Genomic DNA, 20800 nt, shown 5'->3' with positions numbered 1-20800 from the left:
CACAGTAACAAAAATTATTTTGGTTATTATTGGTAATAATCCCACTTGCTGTTTTACGAACACTCATTAATAACTCAGGGTACAGGGACCAATCTCATTTCTGGGGTTACAGACATCAGCCCCGGCTGTTCTGACACAGGCGACAGGGGGTGTTTGAACAAAGGTTGACATTAAAGGGTCTTTTGAACATCTCATCCTCCCACCCCCAAAAAAGGGCACCAAAAATCAAAAGCCAAGGCTAATGTGTGCTGTGTTCCATATCCCTAATTGACTCTTATTCTTATTCCTGCACAACAAGGACTGGTAAAGGAAATGAAATTTTGGAAAACACAAAGCCAACTTTGAACTGACCCAAAGTAGAAAGACTTTTTCCCCCCCGGAATCAAACAGAATGGCGGCGCAAAAGAAAACAAAACATACGAACTGTGAAATCTCAAACGTGGTCTTGTGGGATGCAGCTGGTGACGGTTTATCTCTGTTGGCTGCCGGAGGAGTTATATAAACTTCATTATGGGCCTCCTCTCCTTTGTATATCGCTGATAATGGCAGAAAAGACTCTAAAATAAATTCTTCGCTTTAGTTAAAATAAAACCAGCCCGGAAGTGTTTTATTTTGCCCAATGGGCTGTTTTGGTTATGTTTGGGAAAGATTATTTAGGAAAGATGTTTTGATAAGAGGACATAAAGTCTGTAAAACATAATATGTACATTCTAACCAGGGTTCACCAACATATGAATATTACAACTTTATTCGTCGTGGTGTTTTTTTTTTCTTTTTCTTTGTATGGTCCCAAGCCTCCATCGTAGTCTAATCAACCTATCCTCAACAAATTAGCTGAACACTCAGACTTGAATAGGAAGTGAGCCATTTTGGTTTGAAGTGACTCCACTTAATTTTGCCATGTTTATCCACAGCTGTTGCATCCATCTTGTTGTAATTGAGTTCTGCTTCTCATTTTTCCACTATCGTTGTCATCATGTACAAAAACATGTCCGGTGTGGTCTTCACACGTGTTTCGTGTAATTAATGTCGGCAGCCTACCTCTCAGCTCTGTCAACAAGTGTAATTGGGCTCCTGTTCGAACGCTCCATCGCCTGCTGCGAGTGCCGACCGACTTGTAGAGCGCATCACCAGAGTTCCTAAACAATTACCGCTTTCCCCCGATGGTAGAGTGAGACAAGCGTTTATGTGAAGCCCCCATATTCCCACTAAGATGCTCTCATTATCGTTGACATGAGGAGGAGAAACCCAACATCATTTATTTGATGGTGGAGCCTGAGCCGTCAACGCTGCACTGTTGTACTTAAGTACAAACGTGTCATATGCATACTCTAGAACCATTTAGTCATCCAACAATGGGATGTGCAAAGTATGAATCACCCTGATTGTATTGAGGTCCAAAAGCTTACAGGGTTGTTGGGCTGCTGAAGCCTATCCCAGCTGACTTCAGGCCAGATGCGGGGGACACCCTGAATCATAGAAGCATGTATTTCAACATCGCCATTTTGACTTCACGGTAAATGTTTCCTGCAATAATTTGAGTTAATCTCGATGAACTGTGTTTCTATCAGTCTAATGATGACACAATTTGAATTAAAAAAACAACCAAAATGAATAAACAGTGACCCAACCAGCTGTGCCCTTGACACAAAGGTCTCACACGGGGCCCCACCCGATCCGGGTAATCATTGCTAACCACATTAGCCACCGAGCCAAGAAGGCAACCTACGGGACAAATACACCGATACAGATACCACTTATGTGATGAAAGCTCACTGCTTATCGATCTTGAAGGCTTTCGTCAACCCTTTGCATGCTAAAATGATGACTTTTTATTTTGGCAGGTGTTTACCTGAAATTGTCAACAGACTCTAGCAACGGCGCTTTTCATTGTAGTCCTGTACGCGATCTCGCAGGTGCTTGGTCAGTTGGGCTTTTGAAGTGGTGGTAGTTATTGGATGTGTTGTTGTTGGAGCCCTTCCCATGCTGATAGATGCTTCTTTGAATTGAAATAGGTTTATCGCTAGCAGATGCCCAATCAATTTAAAGTGGAGGTCAGCAGTGAATGAACATTTGCTCAATGACAGGCAATGGGTTAAAAAAACATTATTTGTTTTTACTCTCGCCAACGCGCTCCCTCCGACCAATGTGGTTATCATTAGTAGACACCCAACCCGGTTGAACTGGGAAGGTGGTAGTGAAGCCTCAAATAATTTGAACTTTCATTCAAATGTTTTCTTTTCCTTTGATAAGTAGGAAAAACATTTTTTTAATGCACTCAACTCTTTTGACAACGAGCGGCAGTTTGGCAGATAGAGAGCAAAGTTTTCCCCAAGGGAGGCTTCAAGCTCTTTAATGCCACTCATAGTTGAATTTTACTGTCAAACAGAACATGAAGCAAAAGAAAATTACATCTTATGTATTTTTAACTGTTGTCAGGCGATAATGCTTAAAGTGACAAAAAATGACAAATAATGAAGTTTTCTTAGTTGATTACAGAAGTTGTGAGTCAGATGTCAAACCATCTATGGCAAAGTGTATTTGTGGTTGGGTGAAACACCACCCCTGCATACGCAGTCATCACTGCGGCCGTTGCGCTCTGCTGCCGCTGTTTTCACCGTCATCTGCATCCCAATCATCATTACAATCAGAAGTGTGGTAATTATTACCTCTGTGACTACACGCGCAGTGCAATCATCACCATTGTCGCGCGCTAATAAAGTGGCGCTGATTCATTTTCCTCTGGCTGCTTTCATTGACGCCTCAATAACAGACGGACACCGTTAGCTTGCCATGGCCGACTATGGCTCTTTTCTTCACCCCCGCCGTTCGTTGTCAATAATTCAAACCTCCAACTGTCTGGAATCAGACTTGTAGTTTGCTAAAAGAAAGCTTTCTCCTTGACATTTCGCTTGGGATTTGAGTGTTCGGATGACTGTGCGGCCCCTTACTACAGAAAGTTTATATTTCTTAACTCATTCATTGACAGTGAGAAATGTCCAATCCGGTTGCTCTTAACTTGAAAGGGATTGGACGTCTATCATGTGAAGGGAACAAGTCACCCAAAAAAAGATTTCAAAGCTAGAATTTGCGAATAAAACCCCAAGCTGAGATTCGAACCCACACCTTTGCACAGCCTGCCCGACATAATAACCACGAACAAGCCCACAATAGCGATCAATGTCGAATAGCAGTTCTCCCACAACCTCTGCACAGTTTCCTTCTAAGCATCGACTATATTAGCCTTTTCCGTCCATTCACTCAAGACTTTTTTTGTGTTTGGTATTGAATGATTGCTTTAATTATTGACTGCTACGCCGGAGGAGAGTGGATAAAGACCTTTTGAATTTCTTTATTTATTTTAGCCTAAAGCCCCCCCCCCCCAAATACACACACACACGCACACACACACATAACCAACCATCACCCCCTGCAAGCATGGAATAGATCTATGGCATCCTGGTGAGATGAAAGTCTAATTATCCCTCAAGAAAACAAGTTGGGAGACTTTTTAATTAGGGGGAGGCGCACACAGAATTTTACATTGTGATGGATGGCTTGCGCAGCTCCTTAGTGACTAGAGGTCGAATAATAACTTAATAGCAAAGTGGCCACGAGCTTAGGATAGAGCAAAGAAAGCATTTCTCAATGTGATAGGGGTTCACTGAGTCACTTAAAAAATAAATCTATTAACTTGTAATTATTAATAATAATTGTTATTTTTTAAACAAACTGCTGGTTAATACTAATTGATTGTTTACCCTGGCCGTTTCAACGGAAAAAAAGAATACATTTCAATAAATAGTGGCAATTATTTGTGAATTTTCTCTGTCACCGATGGACCTGGTTCCCAGCCTATATTTTTCGACACCAATTTTGATGATGTTCCCTAAACACACCCAAAAATAATAATATATATTTCCTGATTAAATAGGCCATTGCTGTTTGAGTTATTTTCAACAAAAACGACCTTGAACCCCACACCCAATCAGTCTAACAATATCTAGACCAGAGCAGCCTGAAAGTCTGAGCCCCCCCTAGAAAACATTGAGAATGCGATTAAAGAAGCCAACATACCAAGGAACAAATGGGGGGCGGGCGGTGGGGGGTGAAAGAATCGCATAGCAAGAATAAAACGTGAGCTACACAGCCCCCGAGCTCTGGGTCCTGATTGGCGGGCCTCTTCCTCTCCTTGGTTCTTGCTGCCCCTCTCATCTCAGCAGGGGGCATCGCAGTCGCCAAGGCCTCCGTAATGCTTCCTGCCGATGCCTGGCTTACATGCAGCATATGTAATGGCGTCCCTTGCAGAGTGGATGTGAGGAGTGTAAGTGTCAGGACAGCCTTTTATGTTCCTCTAGTCCTGGAAAAAAATATTCCATAACAAACTGTTGTTGTTGTTTATCCAGATAGCACTGAATTTTGTAAACATTATTAGGGCATGAACCAATGTGCCCTGATAGAAAAAAATAAAATAAATAAATGAATAACTAAAACTCACCTTGCTTAGTGTTCAGTGCTCTACCACAGAGGAAACAAAACTACATATGTACCTGTTTTTACACACAGACATGGGCAGTCTATGACCTGAGGGGAGAGGTTAAAATTCACTGTAGGTGTGATGCATCTTTTAGGATACATTGTAATGTTTTCAACAGTATAGTATTTTTTGTGTATCTTATTATAATTAGAGTGGATTGTCGCTGTATTTAATGTCTTGTCTGAATTTATGTCGGCTTCATTTTTCTGGTCAGGAAATAGCTGTTGCACAATTTTGCTCTAATTCTCCATTTCCTTCTCACTTTAAACTTGTCACAGCAGTTTGGCCTCTGCTTGATTGATAGTTGCCAAAATTGATGCATAATGTGTATTTAGCTCACTTTGATTTGAATTTGTCATATTTCAAAATTACTGTGGATAATTGCAAAGCTTTTCTCTGCATTTTATTTAGTCGTGTTTCATGAATTCTGGTGATTATCTCGGATGCCTGGATCTTCTCCTGCTCAGTTTTAAATTTTATTTGAACCTAAATTGACCTTACTTGTTTAAGTGTTTTCTAAAGTTTAGACATCTCTGTATGTTTTTTGTCATTCGTTCTAACTTTATTAGTCTTATTTCATCATACCATTGGAATGGAAGTATCCACACAAACACATGCACACACTGGCACATTGTGAAACCACCAGAGGAGAAGGCATAAAAGACCCCAAAAGTTTCCTAAAGAAAAGTTTGAAGTCATAACAAATGTGAAGCTTGTGAAATGCTGTACAAGTTTCATCATCTAATAGAAGAAATGACAGAGGCGGTGTGCCTCAGTTTGAGGTCGGGAACCCCAGAGGGGGGTGGTGTACTTTCGGGTCTAATCGTGATTAATGAAAGGTGACAGTTTATGTAATCTAATCTCCTAATATTTGATTACACTCATTTCTTTTTATTGCAGACTAATGGGCTGTGTGCAGCAAGGCGAGACTTCCGGTGATTGGTCGTTTAAAAATGAAAATCAAGCACACCAGAATGACCACACCGGTTTTTGCTGTACACCTGCACAACAGAATGAGATCCAAAGTGAAAAAAAACTATTATGAAGATTCTAATGCAGTGGTCTTCAACGAATGGCGACTACTTTGTGACATCATCAATCTTGCGGATGCAGTGATCACTGGAGAGGACAGCCATTCAAATGTTGATACTGAAGACCTTTAACTCCTTCTAGAGCAAGTGAGTACTTTTTCTAATTACTTCTTTACACTTTTATATGACAAGTGACTATTTATTGTTACCAAAAAAAACAGTATTTTGTATAGAATAGACTGGCATCATTTTAAAACGATATAACGATCGTATGTGGTCTTGGCTATGTCACCTTGAGTGTGATCAACTATGACTAGGTGCTTTTACTCCAGTGTCAAATGACTTCATTTATAATTTACTCTTACTACTCTTAAAATCTTCACCTTTTCTAGTTTTTTTCAATCATGGAAACATACATATTGCAAACGGGAATCTTGCCATCAAAACACTTGTAGCCTTTCCTCTTTGAGAATATCGTGATCTTTTTGTCCCTTGAAAAACACGCAACATTGTTACCTTGGAGACCAATAATTAGCCCTGTGGGGCGCATTAGTCTCGATTGTGACTTCAGGAACAGGAACGACCTCCCACTGTACCCCTATTTCTGACAGTGAGCTGAGTGGCCTTGATAGTCCTCGTTAGTTGGCCTCACGCAGGTCCAAAGCAGCCCTGCCAGCAGTGTCTTGGCGGCACAGCTAATGAGGCCCGAGGCATCTCGTGAGATGTCCATTTTTAGGATTAAGAGGCATTACTTGGCATTATTGGCACCTTTTTGGTCCTTGAGGAGTTCAAACACTAATATTTGAGACCATAATTAGCGCCCTTGTCTACATTTTTTTTATCAGTTGTACCTTGGAGGGAAGAAATGGACTCCTGTGGCTGTATTTCTACAAGTTGGCAGTGTAAACTCGGGGGAAAATGAACAGAATTTTTTTATTCTGAAAATCATCACAAAATTGTAAAATTGGAGTCAATTTATCGACCCAACTCAACTCAGGGGAAAAAAATAACTCCTCTTGACAATGGCCAACCTGACTTGGAATTTTGGAGCATACACATACTGTGGCGTGTAGCGAGTCTATCTCCTGCAGCACAGCAGCTCCTTGAGGACCACCGCCGCAAGTTATGCAGTTCCCAGATTAACCCATTTTAACCCATTGTCCTCATTTTACGACTGCCTGTATTTCTTTTGTTCCTTGATGTAAAAGAGAGTTCCCAATTTATGCAAATGTTCTGGACTTGGATTGCCATTTAAACACATTCCGATGAAAAATGTTGAAATGTCAAACACAAGACATGCAGAGTATAAGCAGAATCAAAGCTATCCCATACTTATTGGATTAATTGTATTGGGTCGTAATCAGAAGGATTTGTTCTGGTTTTCTAGCGTTTCTGTGGGTATAAACATCACAATGACTTCAATCAAACAGAAGCAGCAGGCTTGAAGTTTCTATGAAATCATGGCATGAATTTAGTATCCCACATCTGAAAAAGCTTGTTAAGGAGGAATCACTCAGTCATTGGTTCTCCAGATGAAGAGCTCTTTGGGCTTGTGGTCTGACTATCTCTCCAAAGCCCTGCTGAGGATAAATCACTCTTCTTCTTTATTTCTATCACACCGCTTCTCTTGTGACTTTTTCGCTGCCTCTTTATCATTAATTCTGATTTATTTGAAAGTGTGGAAGTGTCCCTTGAGGATGTTTTTGATCTCTGGTGGAAGATGCACTACGAGTAATTATACTCAAATGGACTTCCCCTAAAGCTTATAAGCTAAAGATTCATGCCAAAAAGGAATTTGTTGGTGAAAAGAAACAGTTTCCATGATCAACAACTTTGAAAATCTTTTTTTACACCTTTGTGGATTTTTTATTTTTTTCTAATATATTATTTTAGTAGTTTATGAACTTGATATTGATTAATCATTGATATATGACTCAACAAATTGTGGTAAAAATCAAAATACTCTTCACTATAACTCCACTCCATCCGCCTTGTTTCTAATCTTGTTTCAGGTTATTAGCTTTGGGAAAAATGTGTAATATATAGAAATGAGTTGGTTGCTTCTGATGAGTTAAAGATGTTCTTTTCTGAGAGTGCCTCAAAGAAAACTCAAGTACAGGGCCACATTTTTCTTGTTCTTGAATGTAACACTGCCAGCAACATTCCACCGGGCATTAGGTGACATGCACTATGCTCTTCTGGTTGCTAGGCAACAAATGTGAATACAAATACTAGGCAGGTCGTGGCACTTAAATTCTTCCAGAACAAATGTGGTCATGTTCTAAATTGAGATCAATTTTAGTCCTGTCAGAACTGGTGGTCATTATTCTGCACAAGCTGGCTTTCAACCACTGAGAGTGCGCTAACCTCAGTTCTGTCATCATGGAGACTTTCTTCTAGCCAATGGGAGGCCACTGAAGTGTTGGGAGATAGCCAATAAGAAAGTAGCTCTACCATGAAAAATTAAAAGAAGAATACTGGTGTCCAATGCATGTCAAGTGTGAGGATCATCATTCATTCACTCGCTGTCAGTCCTCCCACTTCAACTGAGTTGGATGTCTAGTGCCGTTAATGCAGGCAAATATGTTAATTAGTGTCTGACTAGGCCAGTAGTTGGTATTAAAAAGAATTTTTTTTTTTTCCAAGTTTCGGAATCGGTAACTGCAGCCACAAAATAGTATGTGCAACACAATTTAGTTATTTGAGGAATCAAATTCTTCTGTTCATCCCCATCCATGCATCCATCCAAACTTAAAAAACAAAAAAAAAAACAAATGAGAGAGTGTCTGTTCATTTCACATCGTACTTGCACTTCTCCCGTGAAACTGTGTTGACATTGTGCTCTGTCATTGTGCCACCAGCGGTGGCCTCTTGACGAATTAACCCGCAACTCTCTCAGCCGTGTTCGCCCACCATGAATTCATCATGAGAAAAATTTCAGCTGAGTGACAGCATCTGCCACGGCAGTGACTTCTCTTTCTAGTGTACTTTTGTCCTCTTTAGGGGCCTAAAGATGACAGGCAAAAGTACATTTGCAAGTGTTTTTTTTTCATTTTCATTTAATTATGTCCTACACTGAGGCTTTCAAAAAAAATCTGTCTTTTCAAATAATCCCAATGCCAGAGTAGTTTGCCTTAACAAAAAATAAAAATAAGAATAAAAACTTTTTCTTCGGTTTGTAGTGGTGCATGAGTGCACCAGTGCCATAACGGTAGCAGTTCATTATCAAAATTTATCAAGGACATTGTTCATTTCATGAATATCTGTTTCCTGGTCCTTGTTGAAAAATTACATTAACAAAATACTTAAGCAATGGGAAAAAAAAACTTTTGACAAAAACAAGAAACATGGGCAAGAAAAAAGGATTCTCTTTGACTGATCCAGAGATATTTTCCAGTTCCATTTTGTTCGCATCACAAAGGCATATTCTTCTCTTTCTTACAAAGGATGCATGAAACTTAATGGTAAAATTCCAATATTGTTTGGCCTTGGATGACGTCTGTGGTTGAGTGGTTGTGATTTTTCTAAATGTGAGCAGTATTTATCATGTGTTTTTTCGCAGAGAGACAGGGACTCACTCGAATGACAAGTCTGCATCAATATGCGTAACTATCAGGAATGCATTTGGAATTGTACATACCCAGATGCTGCATTTTCAAACTGGAATAACATATTGTGTGTGAATATATTCTCTATGGGTATGGTAATATAAGCAATAATAGTCATCAGCCTCATAGCCCCATGGTGTTATGATCTCCATAGTGAATTAATATATCCAACACCACTGTATCTTCCAGTACCGGGCATATTAATCCCCTAAATCCCACACTATGAAGTGCTGCACTTCAATAGAGAACACAGCTCAACTGACATTTACTACATGTATCCTCACCACAATTGCTACAAATAACTTCAACTGATGCAACCAGAAAGGCTTTTTAAAAATTAAATTGGATGTACTTCTGTCAAAATCCCATTTTAGTGCCATTTTTTTTTTACGTGGCAATGAGATTTTCATAGGGTTTAATGCTCCCAAAAAGAGCTTTTCTTACGGAGGCTCATCCGGCTTATCTTTGCAGACATTATTGGAACCTCACCACATCTTACCGCCTCCTCCGCCAACCATCTCCACTCTCTCCGCTCGCCTGTCTGTAAATATTGATCATACAGAGATTCAACCAGCGATCGATTACCACCTTCTTAATCAAAGGCTCGCTTTCGAAAGAACCATATGAACGAGCACGTTTTTTTCTGCTTCAATTAAGGACATTAAGGCTTACTTAGTGGATGCACAAGGGGGATTAGGTGGGAGGAAACACAGGTGTTAATTCAATGGTAGCACCTATATGTTTTGTCTGTCAAGATTACAGTATTTTATAAACAAACTGCGGTGTAACCAACATGAACACCCGTTAAATATTTATTGTGGAAAAACAGAAAATGTTGGGCAATGGGTTTTGGGGTTTACTACAGCCATCCGGGTAAGGCTCCAGCTCACTAATGTCCCTGAAGAGCCAAGCGCTCATGAAAATAGATGAATGCAAATCTGGTTTACTGCATGATGCGTGGTTTTCTTCTGACATAATCATTTAGAAGCAATAACAATGCTTATTTATTTCTTCAGATGTTTCTATAAAAGCAGGCCAAAGTTTTTTTAAGTCCATTGTGGAAATCTAAAGAGAAGATACTTTCGCTCTGACAAAGGGAATAACGCCTTTATTTCTTAGAATGTGAGAAGTCCTGTATCAAAGTTATGTCTGTCAGACTCCTAATGGATGGATCCCCCTTTCAAGTAAAAAGGTTGAGGGAGCCAACTAGTCCAATGGCGATGAGGCATCAGATTTAAATAACGATAATTGCCGTGGAGGAAAAACGACCCTCAATTATATCCACTCCCTGCTGCTACTGCTCTATTTGCCAAAAAAAGGCCCCGTCTCATCTTTGAAATGATTGGGAGATAAGTTCTTCATAGTGGAGTTAAGCGTCCCGAAACAGCTTCCTTTTTTAATTGGTGATCATCAGCAGCAACTTCAGTGACAGATTTTGGATATAGGTCATGGTAGAGTACAACAAAAAATCTAATGTCCTCAAAAGAGTTCAGTTTAGCATGTAGATAAAAAAAAGAGCAAAATTACTAAATTATAAATCAGAGGTGGAAGTAGATTACTTATGTGGTAGTCATAAATCATAGAAATCAGACTTATTTTGGTCTAACATGTCTAATATAACTATAGAGATGCATGGTCATTTTGAAGAGATCTCACCACCATTCCCTCTGGTAAGGAACTCTGGGTTTCCAAACTGGCGAGTCCCATTTATTCATGTTACATGATAAAGGAAAGATAATTTGCATAGATGATACTCTAAAGACATAACTGCTGACCTAGGGTCAGGCAAAATGGCAGCTCATTGCTAAACAGAATGTAATACAGCAATAAACATGACATAACATGATTAAGATAATTCGTTAAATACAATCACTCCAACAGCAAATCACAGTGTGAATATCTCACTCAACTCAAGTGAAGCAATATGAATTAGCTTTGGCACTGTATATTATAGAACACTGGTGGATTGCCACATACCCACACTCTACACACTCAAAAAATGCTTTTCTTTTGCCAACAAACCAAGTGACACTATCTTAAATGAAGTATATTGGAAACACTTAAAAAGGAAGAATTTTCAAGTCATGAATTTCAAATTTAAGTTAAGAATCACAAATACTAAATTACAGTCTTGTGTTTTCACAATTCTAAAAATTGGGTTCTGACCTGCCTGTGTGGAGTTTGCAAGATTGAACAAGATAAAAAAGAATAAAAACATAATTCATGCAAGGATGTCTTAATCAAATATAGTATCTCATTGCTCTATTGTTTGACATACAAACTGCACAAATAATTGTATATAAGTGCAATAATTCTTCTTAACAAGCATCTCAGTTATATGTAAGCTTAACAGAAAAATACAGTATACCAACCGTGTCCGTGCAATTAAATTCCCATCAAACACAAACAGCATTCTCATTTCCTAACAAATCGCAGTAGGCAGGTGTTGTTTTCTTGCTGATCACGCTGATTAGAGAACATAACATAATGACGATGATGACGACGATGATTACAAATGTCTTAAAGGTCTTTAAACTTCTATCGATGAACTAATAAAGAAAAAAGTTAACTTGCCTGGTATATATTTCAGAGTTTAAAATGTTAAAATAAAAGTATAAAACAAATTCAATATAATGTTTGTTATTATATTATATTTTATTCCTAATAGCACTTTATTTGGTTGGTTCACCAGCATTTCCCTTTCCCAAATTAAGAAATCCCAGTTTCTCCATTATATCATACATTTACCTGCGAGTTCAGAGTCCACGCGTGGATTTATGTGAAATCACGGCTTCATTTTCCCTTTCTGGGGAAAAAAAATGAAATCCATAGATCCCATTATCCCTTAGCTCTTAGATCAAATGATTTTGCCCTGCAGAGGTAAACTCTCAACACTCGTGCAAAACTTGGGCACGGCGCAGAGGTATTAAACAATTCCCAACTCATATTAGGAACGTTAGTGTGCTCTTGGCGTTGTCAGGACCTGATAATGTGCGTGTGTGTCTGTGTTTGTGAAATGGATATATCGGTATTAAACTATTAATAGTACTGAACAGATCTTAGTTAAAATACTTGACACTTAAAGTACAACATATATATATATATATATATATATATATATATATATATATATATATATATATATATATATATATATATATATAAAATGTGTTGACATTTGATGTTAATTGGACTAAATCTTTGTGATCAAAAGTACTTTGTTGATTATGTCTAAGAGTTGATAATGGAAAAATGTGATTTGTCCCAAGAGGCCACCATTGTTCTCCAAGTGCAATCAGTTGAATGCAGTCAGGTGTTCCTTGTTACTGTTGAAACCTCATTTGTTAAGTTGTTTGTGCTGGATCAGTTGGAACCAAAAACCTGCTCCCACAATGGCCATTCAGGACCGGTTTTCCCACCCGTGTACTAAACTTTTCCAAGTTAAAAAGGCAAGTAGCATGTCTTTAATTTAATATTTCCTTCCCAGCATTTATTTATTTATTTATTTATTTCAGTAGCCCACATTTCAGCAGCTAAATGCAACAGACTCTGCCCTTGGGGATTTTGACTTTAATTAGAGTTACGAATTTTCTAACTTCACATGTATGATCTTTTCATGCAAAATGTTAAAAACTCATCATATTTGCAAATGAGTCTGTCAACTCACATATTTTAAAATATGCCTGGAATTGGACAACATTCAATCTGAGATGGCAGTCTTCCTGTGTGTTTATGCCTGACACATACACTCTACTTGTATTAACCTAATTGATTCCAAGAGGGCTTCCATCTGAATCTTAATCCAAAGTAAACAATGACAAGTGCCACTCGATGCATTATTGAAGTAGCGTCTCTCAGTGTCTGTGGGAAAAACTTTTTTTTTTTAAAACATTTTGTGTAGTGTCATGCAATACATGTTGTCTCCTTTACGTGTAACTTAACAAAAGCAATACTGGTAACTAATTTTGAGAGTTCACTTCTCATAGTTTAATGTCCCAGTGGTACTAATTTGCCCAGTTACTGACAACAACAATGTGCAAATGAAACCCTTTTAAATCAGGTTTTTCTAAGTGCTCTTTTGGGTGCAATTTTCTATTTAAATTTTCTTAGTAATGCTCTCGGTTAGTCATTTCCCAGTTACTGAGTGCAATATAATGTTTTATTTTTTTGTGTGTGTGCGTGTGTGTGTGTGCAAATTAATGCATGCTGTTTTTTTTAAGTTCTGTTAAGTATTTTTTTGGACCACTTTCTCCCAAATATTGTCCATAAGGAGCCTTTATTCCAGTAGCTGACATGTAGAAATCTTGCCTGTGTAAATTTTAGTTTAAAGCTTAAAACTTGAAATGTACTTTTTGCAATTATACTTTCTTTAATTTGAGTAATTTTGCTCCATTGCATCAACATTTTCAGTCAATGATAAAATACATTTAAATAGTTTTTTGGGTCATTTTTTCAATATTCTTTCTAAATTGTTTTCATAATGCCTTATATCCCATTGCCCAGATACACTGGCAACCAAAACAATGTTCAGTCCAAACAAAATATGTATGTTTTTGCCAATTTTAACAAAAAATACAATATAAACCTGAACAAAAAGTAATACTAAAATTCTGTATTAGGTAAATACATTTTAAAAGCAGTTCAAAATTAAAATTAATTCCCCCTAAAGTTGGCTGACATAGGCTTTCCCCCCCAAAAGTTTGTTACTTTTTGTTACTCTGTGTGTATTTTTGTAGTTTCTTGCCAAACTGTCACTAAAATCTCCCACTGTAACAAACTACTTTTTAGTGCAAATGAAGGATCTTTCATAATTTTTCATCAGTTTTTATCACCGCCGCCTTACAGACGAGATGATGGTGCATCTCAATGAGTCCCACGGAGGTTCTGATGCGCGCATGGTAGTGTGGGAGGGGGGCGTAGTGTAGGGTAGAATTAGATTCCATCTGGCGAACCCCCCACCCCGGTTGTTATTTGTGGTCAAATAACACATCGCTCCTGCGCTCGCGTGGTGTGTCATCAATCCTTCTGGAGAAGGTAAAGAGGGTACCGCTCCCACCGCTATGCACAAAATGGAATAAATGTGACACTGGAGGGACGCGGCTATCATTACCTTGATGAATTACGAAAGGGATAACGATTATGGAAATTGTCATCGACGGAGCATTCGTCTCAATTTATTGCCCAGTTTCGCAGGGCCAACTGAGATGTTATCACGTCAATAGTCGGGCGTGGGTGTGATCTCAAAATGGCCGACGTCTGCTCTGTGAGGTGAAAGGGCAATGTCATTGGAAAACCGTCACGGGCAGGATGCCAATGAAGTGCGCCAAGGATGTGCTCTTAAAACGCGGCCATAAATCGCTAACAACAAGTCGTCGTTTAAGGCGCCGATAAAACTAAGAAAATCGTTGGGATGACAATTACGGATTGACAGTGACGGACGACGAGAGTGCGTCTTCTAATGTGACCTCATCCTCTCCAAGAAGACAACATGTAGAACTCAAAATCATTACAGTTCTTCTTTCTACTCTGACAAGTAATTAAATAACCAGGAGTCGTATAGTTTTTCTCCCCCCCCTGAGCTCACCTAACTTTTTTTATTTTAACATTTCTCAAATAAATAAAACCTGTAAAATGTCAACCAAGGGCAAAAAATAAATAAAACAAGTGAGCATGTCTTACCGATCAGTTTTCACAAATTCTCTTGTTAATAAATAAATAAGAGGAAATACTACAAGCGCAAATGGATTGGAATAAACCTTTTAAAAATATCTATCTGGGCCTCCAGATACTATTTGCGATACAAAGCACACAATAACAATTATTTCACAATTCAATAAACAATTAACAATTATTGGGTCAGAAAATCAATCATGATACAAGAGAGAAACAGGATATTTTTACATGTAAATAATAAATAATGTATATTTGTTGCACTTTTGTGGACAATGTCAAAACCCTTGCCTCCCTCACAGAAAATATTTCGTAGCATTTTTGTCAATAAATACAGAAAAAACTATAGTTTGCAACATTCTTCTAAGAAATTTACTGTCTGTCAGCTCACTGAATGTATTGACAATGATAATATGGAAACTTTTTAGTTCATTTGTTAAACAGTGGTGTCTTTTTAAAACTATACTGGTATCACGAGATCCCACCGTATCATTTTTTTTACCCTTTTTTTACTGATTACTCAAAAGTAAAAACATACATTATAAACAGTGATTAAAAAATCAACAACACATCATATCTCAATCTAAATTTTAAATGGGATTTAGCGATCAAAACTACTCCAGTTCACTGTTTGCCTGACCAAAATTCCCTAAATAATAGTTTGATGTCCTTTTTTTTTCAAAAATCCCATGCCGATGTAAATTACGTATCAATATAAAGTTTAGAAATGTTTCTTTTATTTCTCCATGCGTTGTAACAGCTCAGCAGTGATTTTCTTACTGTCACCTTGCCACTACTTTGTGCTTATTACAAGTCAAAAGGAGTAGGCTTACAATTCGTCGAACACATTGAAGAAATTATATTTAGAATGTACTTCAGCTCTCTCGCCAGATATCGTTGGAAACAAATTGAGTTGTTGCTGAGATAGAAAGAAGATCTATTTGGTGTAAGACAAAACTCGCTTCTCTAACAATATTGGCAGCAGAATTAGGGCCATTGCAGCCTCAATGCGCCAAAAATTAAAAATCAATGAGTCCAATTAGACAGCAGGATGCGAAGGGATCCGCTTTACGCACACGGCATCATCAAGAAATGGGTCCTGGAAGAGCACGATGCAGCAGCAAGATAATTTCCCAACGCGCCGCCGAGCGGCAATCCGAGGAGGGCACTTTGCCGACTTATTGCCACCAACATGGCTGCCACGCCTTGGGGGATCTCGTTAGCAAGCCGGCTAACTTTTGTTAGTTATCATAACGCCCAATAAAGGCCTCAATACAATCGGAGCAGGATTAAACCCTTGACGTTTGTGATTTGCGGGGCGGAGGTCGAAATTGGTAAGGCCTCAGAGAGCATAAATCAGGGCCGTGTCAAGCGTGCTCATTATGATTCAATTTATGAAAACGATGCCGGATATGAAGATTTTTCTGGACTCAAAAAAGGCGGGGCTGAGATAGAAGAAGCCCCTCTGGAGGGTCCTCTAATCGCTGCATCCCTGTCGCGCAGAGGCCTAATGGAAGACATATCTCTTCATTAGACAGCGCCCGGCGAGTACAGTAGCATTCGCTCAGCCCGTGATGAACAAGCTCGTCTTGTCTTATTTGAGCTCAGGCAGTTAAAAAAAACAAGACACACAAAAAAACAAAAACAAAAAAATGTTGCCTACTTTTAACCCAGTTCTTTCGGAATCAACGTTATTGCTGCCGCTGAGTGCAATAACTGGCAAGGAAGCGCATAATGGAGCCCACTTAGCCAGCATTCCAACAATGCTGCATGATTGTTACAAGGCAGAATGTGGATTGGGTGTTGAATGGATTGCTAGTTCTGCTAATGTCAGGAGTTTAAAAGGAATCGAAACATGTAATAGGAGCACTTTTGCAACAGGGTCAATTTACTGTACTGTACCATGACTAACATGGTTTTAGCTTCAGGGTATACCAGGTTAACCTAGATTGATACCACTTTACCATGTTATATCATGTAATAATTAGTATTGCGCCGATACCAGTATTAGTATCGTTACTGATACTGTAATGATGCAATCTGTATGAGGGAGTATTTACAAATTATGTGTTGATGATGTGCAATATGATCTAGTTTCCAATTACTGATTATTCTACCCAAGATGGGCGGCAGCGTGGCATAAAAAAGGAGCTCACGTCGCCCTTTCCAGAATCATGATAGACACCCAATTATATGGCGGCCATTCATCCGTGTGATGTGCATTTAAATGAGCAGACGTCCAATCCAGTTGAAGTGGGAAGGTGACCGTGAATGAACCTGAGCATTTTCGCCGGAAATAGATAAATCAATATTTTTAGCTAGCTACTATGTAGATGCTAGAACTCTGTACGTTAATACCTAATTGTTGCATGCCCCATCTTACTGACTTTAGTAAATGGAAAATCTCCGTGCTTGTTGTCCAACACCAACTTGCGATTCAGCGTCCGTGTGAAGGTGCTACCAGGCCTCAATGTAGTGTTGTCCGCTTTCTGGAGGTTCTGATTTCCACATGAATGGAACACTTGTGTCCAATCCCCTTTCACATAAAAGCCTGCAGCCCTTACACTGTCCCTGTAATACACTGGAGAGGAGTGCCCATTGTCCAGCTGGATTTTAAACACACGGCCGAGCAGAAGGGACACGCTCAAACTTAAATGTACTTTTCTCTGGCCCCAAATAAATCCTGTTTCTTGCTCTGGAGCCAGGAAACACTTTTTTTCCAAATCGAAACTGTATTGCATTATAGGTGAATAGAATGAGAAGCGCTTGAGGCTGAAAATTGTGTATTTGACTCTGCAGTCTCCACTCGGCTGCATTACCTGCTTGTCTTGCCTCCCATTATCTTCTTTTTGATACAAGTTACCATTCAAAGTAAAAGAAAGTGTCATTCCTCATCGTTGTATGTTAGTGTGTCTTATATATGCCTTGGCTCTGCCTGCGAAATGACAGCAATACTCCATGTTCTCCATTTGGTTGCATTGATCCCGCCTCAGTTTTCTTTGGTTAACATTTCTTCTTTCAAGTAAATGAAGAAAGCACAGTTGTAAATATATTTCATTGGTTTAGTGTAATGTCTCTGAAATGAAATTTACTTTTGAATCAAGCTTACTTGAACAAAATTCATTGTGGTATACATTCTGCAAACTAGCAAGTGATGTGTGGTTTGTAATGTTTGGTTTTGACAAGAACTGTTAAAAAGCTATCTTGATAGGGATAATACAGAGATGCGTGTGTAGCGGCAAGAGTACTATATGGGCTTCCGTCAACGTGTCTTTCTTTCCTGTGTACATGCATGTGCAGCAGAAAGAGAAAACAAAATCAATAGGACTGGGGTTATATCCTCCAGCTGTTGGTGCCCCGCGGCGAGGGCGGATTAGGCAAAAAGCTCTCATGTGCGTCTTCGCCTTTTTTTTTTCCCCGAGAAAAGATGTCCAACGGAGCACTGATTACGAGCCGGAAATTGAAGTCCACTTTCTAGCTTATATTGTGCTTGTTTGTTTCGGTGATTGCAACCCAAAATGCCAGCTTTTTCTTTTTGTGTCTTTCTTGTGTTTCATATTGCATCCTGACTGGGTCACTTTTCTTCTAGAGAGAATACAAGGGGAGAAGAAAGAAAAATAAACCGCTTTCTCCTCCCCGGAGGCTCTAGCTTCCAACTCCTATGATGCACTGTTTGACCCCCTGAGGGACAAATTCATTATCATGAATGCATAATTGTGTATTGTGCCCTCTTTTGTGGACTGTGAAAATTAGGAATGCAATGACGTCAAGCATTTTAGCATCCCACAATAACATGGGTGACAAAAGTACATGCCAATGATGCAGTTTTTATTTAAAATTAGCAGCCCCCTCTTTGGTTATATATATTTTTTTATCAAGTAATTACATTGATTAATTAAATCAATATTTTTTTGGTCTGTAAGATGCACCAGCTCAAAAGGTGCACCATTAATTAAAAAGTTTTTTTCTTATACATAAAACCCACCTGATGATAAGCTGCATTAGTGCATCAAATGTACAGAATTCTTATTTAATTATTATTTATTTTTAAGCATTTACAATTACTTTTTTCATCATTATACTTGATTTATTTTTGTTTACCTTATTTTTTAATTCATTTGCATTAGCATACTTGTTTGAGTACAAATTATTTTCCTCTTCATAATATATTATTGTATTTTTATTTAACTTTAATGCCATTCTTATACATTATGATGATATATGATTTTTAACTTGACTTCATTCTACCATATTTTATCTTGATTTTTTCTATTATTCATCTGTGACATTTTTACGAGATTATTTCCCATTACTTAATATTTTTCATAATTTTTGGATTTTTTTTTGCTTTTGTGTCACTTATGATTGTTTTCAGTCTTCTCGATCTTTTAATTTATTATTTTCTTTCCCTCTTGGCTATTTTCTCTGAAAGTCCCCACCTGCTGACACGTGGGACACAGTGGCTGCCCCCCGAGGGACAAATTGATGCTAGGAAACGCATAATTTTGTAACGTGGCCTCTTTTCCTGCAATGTTCTTGATGTGTGTCAGCACATATGGAGCTGTGCAGGCGTCAGATGGCGGAATTTTCTTTCCTTTTGATGTACGCTGAAGTTTCTGGTTCATGTGTCGCAGCCGGTGCTGTATGAGAGAAGCAAGCAAACAAAAATGCTAAATTTGCTCTTGCATCATACACATTGCATTGTACATGCATTATCGAATGATTTTAGCGTTTAATCTTCTTTTTACAATCTATTTATTGTAATTTTTGGACTTTGAGGCAGGTTTGACAAAAAATGCACCCACTAAATACCCACTAAATATATATAATATTCACCTTTTAAAGTCTATTGTTGCCCCTAGGTATGTGTGAATAGTTATTTGTCTCCTTGTGCCCTGCAATTGGCTGACCACCAATTCAGGATGTGCCCCGCCTCTGGCCCAAATTCAGCTGGAATAGCCCCCAGCACCCCCCACGACCCTATTGAGGAAATTGATGAGATGAGATGTTGTCACAGTACTTAAAATCCTCAATTCAATGTCGATACTAAAAAAATACTTGATACTTGGAAAACATTTCTCCTTTTACTGTTTACCTCCCACCAGTACGTTTGTCTAATATCTAATATCACATTTTTTTGTCTGTAAGATGCACTGAGTCAAAAGGTGCATCATTAATGAACAGGTTTTATTCTTGTATATAACCCCCCCCAAAAAAAAAAAAAAATTGTTGGGAATAAAAATCAGATTTACAATTTTTGAAAGTATAAAATTAATCACACTGATTTTCAAAATCTATTATTATTATTATTATTATTATTATTATAATAATTGTAAGGGTCTTTGCAGGCAATGTTGAAAAATGTGAATTTGTTGCCTGGTAACCATACTTTTTACATCTGCTGTGGCTTTGCAAGGCCAATTATCTCACAGAAGGAGAACTTAGATAGCCAATGGCTATAATCTAGCAAGTGGATTTTCAAAGCTTTATTTTCTTCCAATATTCTATTCTTTTATTAGAAAAAAATAATTACCTAAGGTAGTTGCATAAGCATCAGGATTTCCAACTTATTATTTTATTTATTTATTTATCCTGCCACAGTCTTCAAAATATCATTCATTTTGCAATAACATTTTTAAATCCGTAATCATAATGGGGATCTTTTGTCATCATTTCAGTCCGGTATCTTTTTGTGTTGTGTTGATAAAATGAATTCTTGCCTTTTAAGACAACTTTTTATTTTTTCTAACTGCTCTTTTAGTAAATTCATTACTTTCTGTTGTGCAACACCTTTCAATGCCCTTTTTTAAAAAACAGAACTTATAATTTTAAGAATGTTTTTTTTGTATCTGTTAACCTTGCGTGAACCCTTCTGTCTGGCAACATTTGAAATGATATTATGTTATGTGGTAATCAACTTTTATTGAGTGTGGGTGCTTTGCGATGGCCCAATA

At 38.2% G+C, this 20800-nt stretch overlaps 1 protein-coding gene across 4 annotated transcripts in view; it reads left to right on the top strand.

Annotated features, from left to right (window-relative positions):
* The first annotated feature begins 5447 nt into the window (after positions 1-5447).
* The window catches only part of LOC144081931 (teneurin-3), a 147752-nt gene continuing 132399 nt past the window's right edge, over positions 5448-20800 (top strand). For all 4 annotated transcript variants that reach the window (XM_077608514.1, XM_077608511.1, XM_077608512.1 and 1 more), the window contains exon 1: positions 5448-5715. The gene's annotated coding sequence lies outside the window, so the exon portion shown is untranslated. The remainder of the gene's footprint in view (positions 5716-20800) is intronic.

This window comes from Stigmatopora argus, chromosome 9 (assembly GCF_051989625.1).
Source record: "Stigmatopora argus isolate UIUO_Sarg chromosome 9, RoL_Sarg_1.0, whole genome shotgun sequence".
Taxonomy (NCBI): Eukaryota; Metazoa; Chordata; class Actinopteri; order Syngnathiformes; family Syngnathidae; genus Stigmatopora; species Stigmatopora argus.
This window is presented reverse-complemented; position numbering and strand designations above follow the sequence as displayed.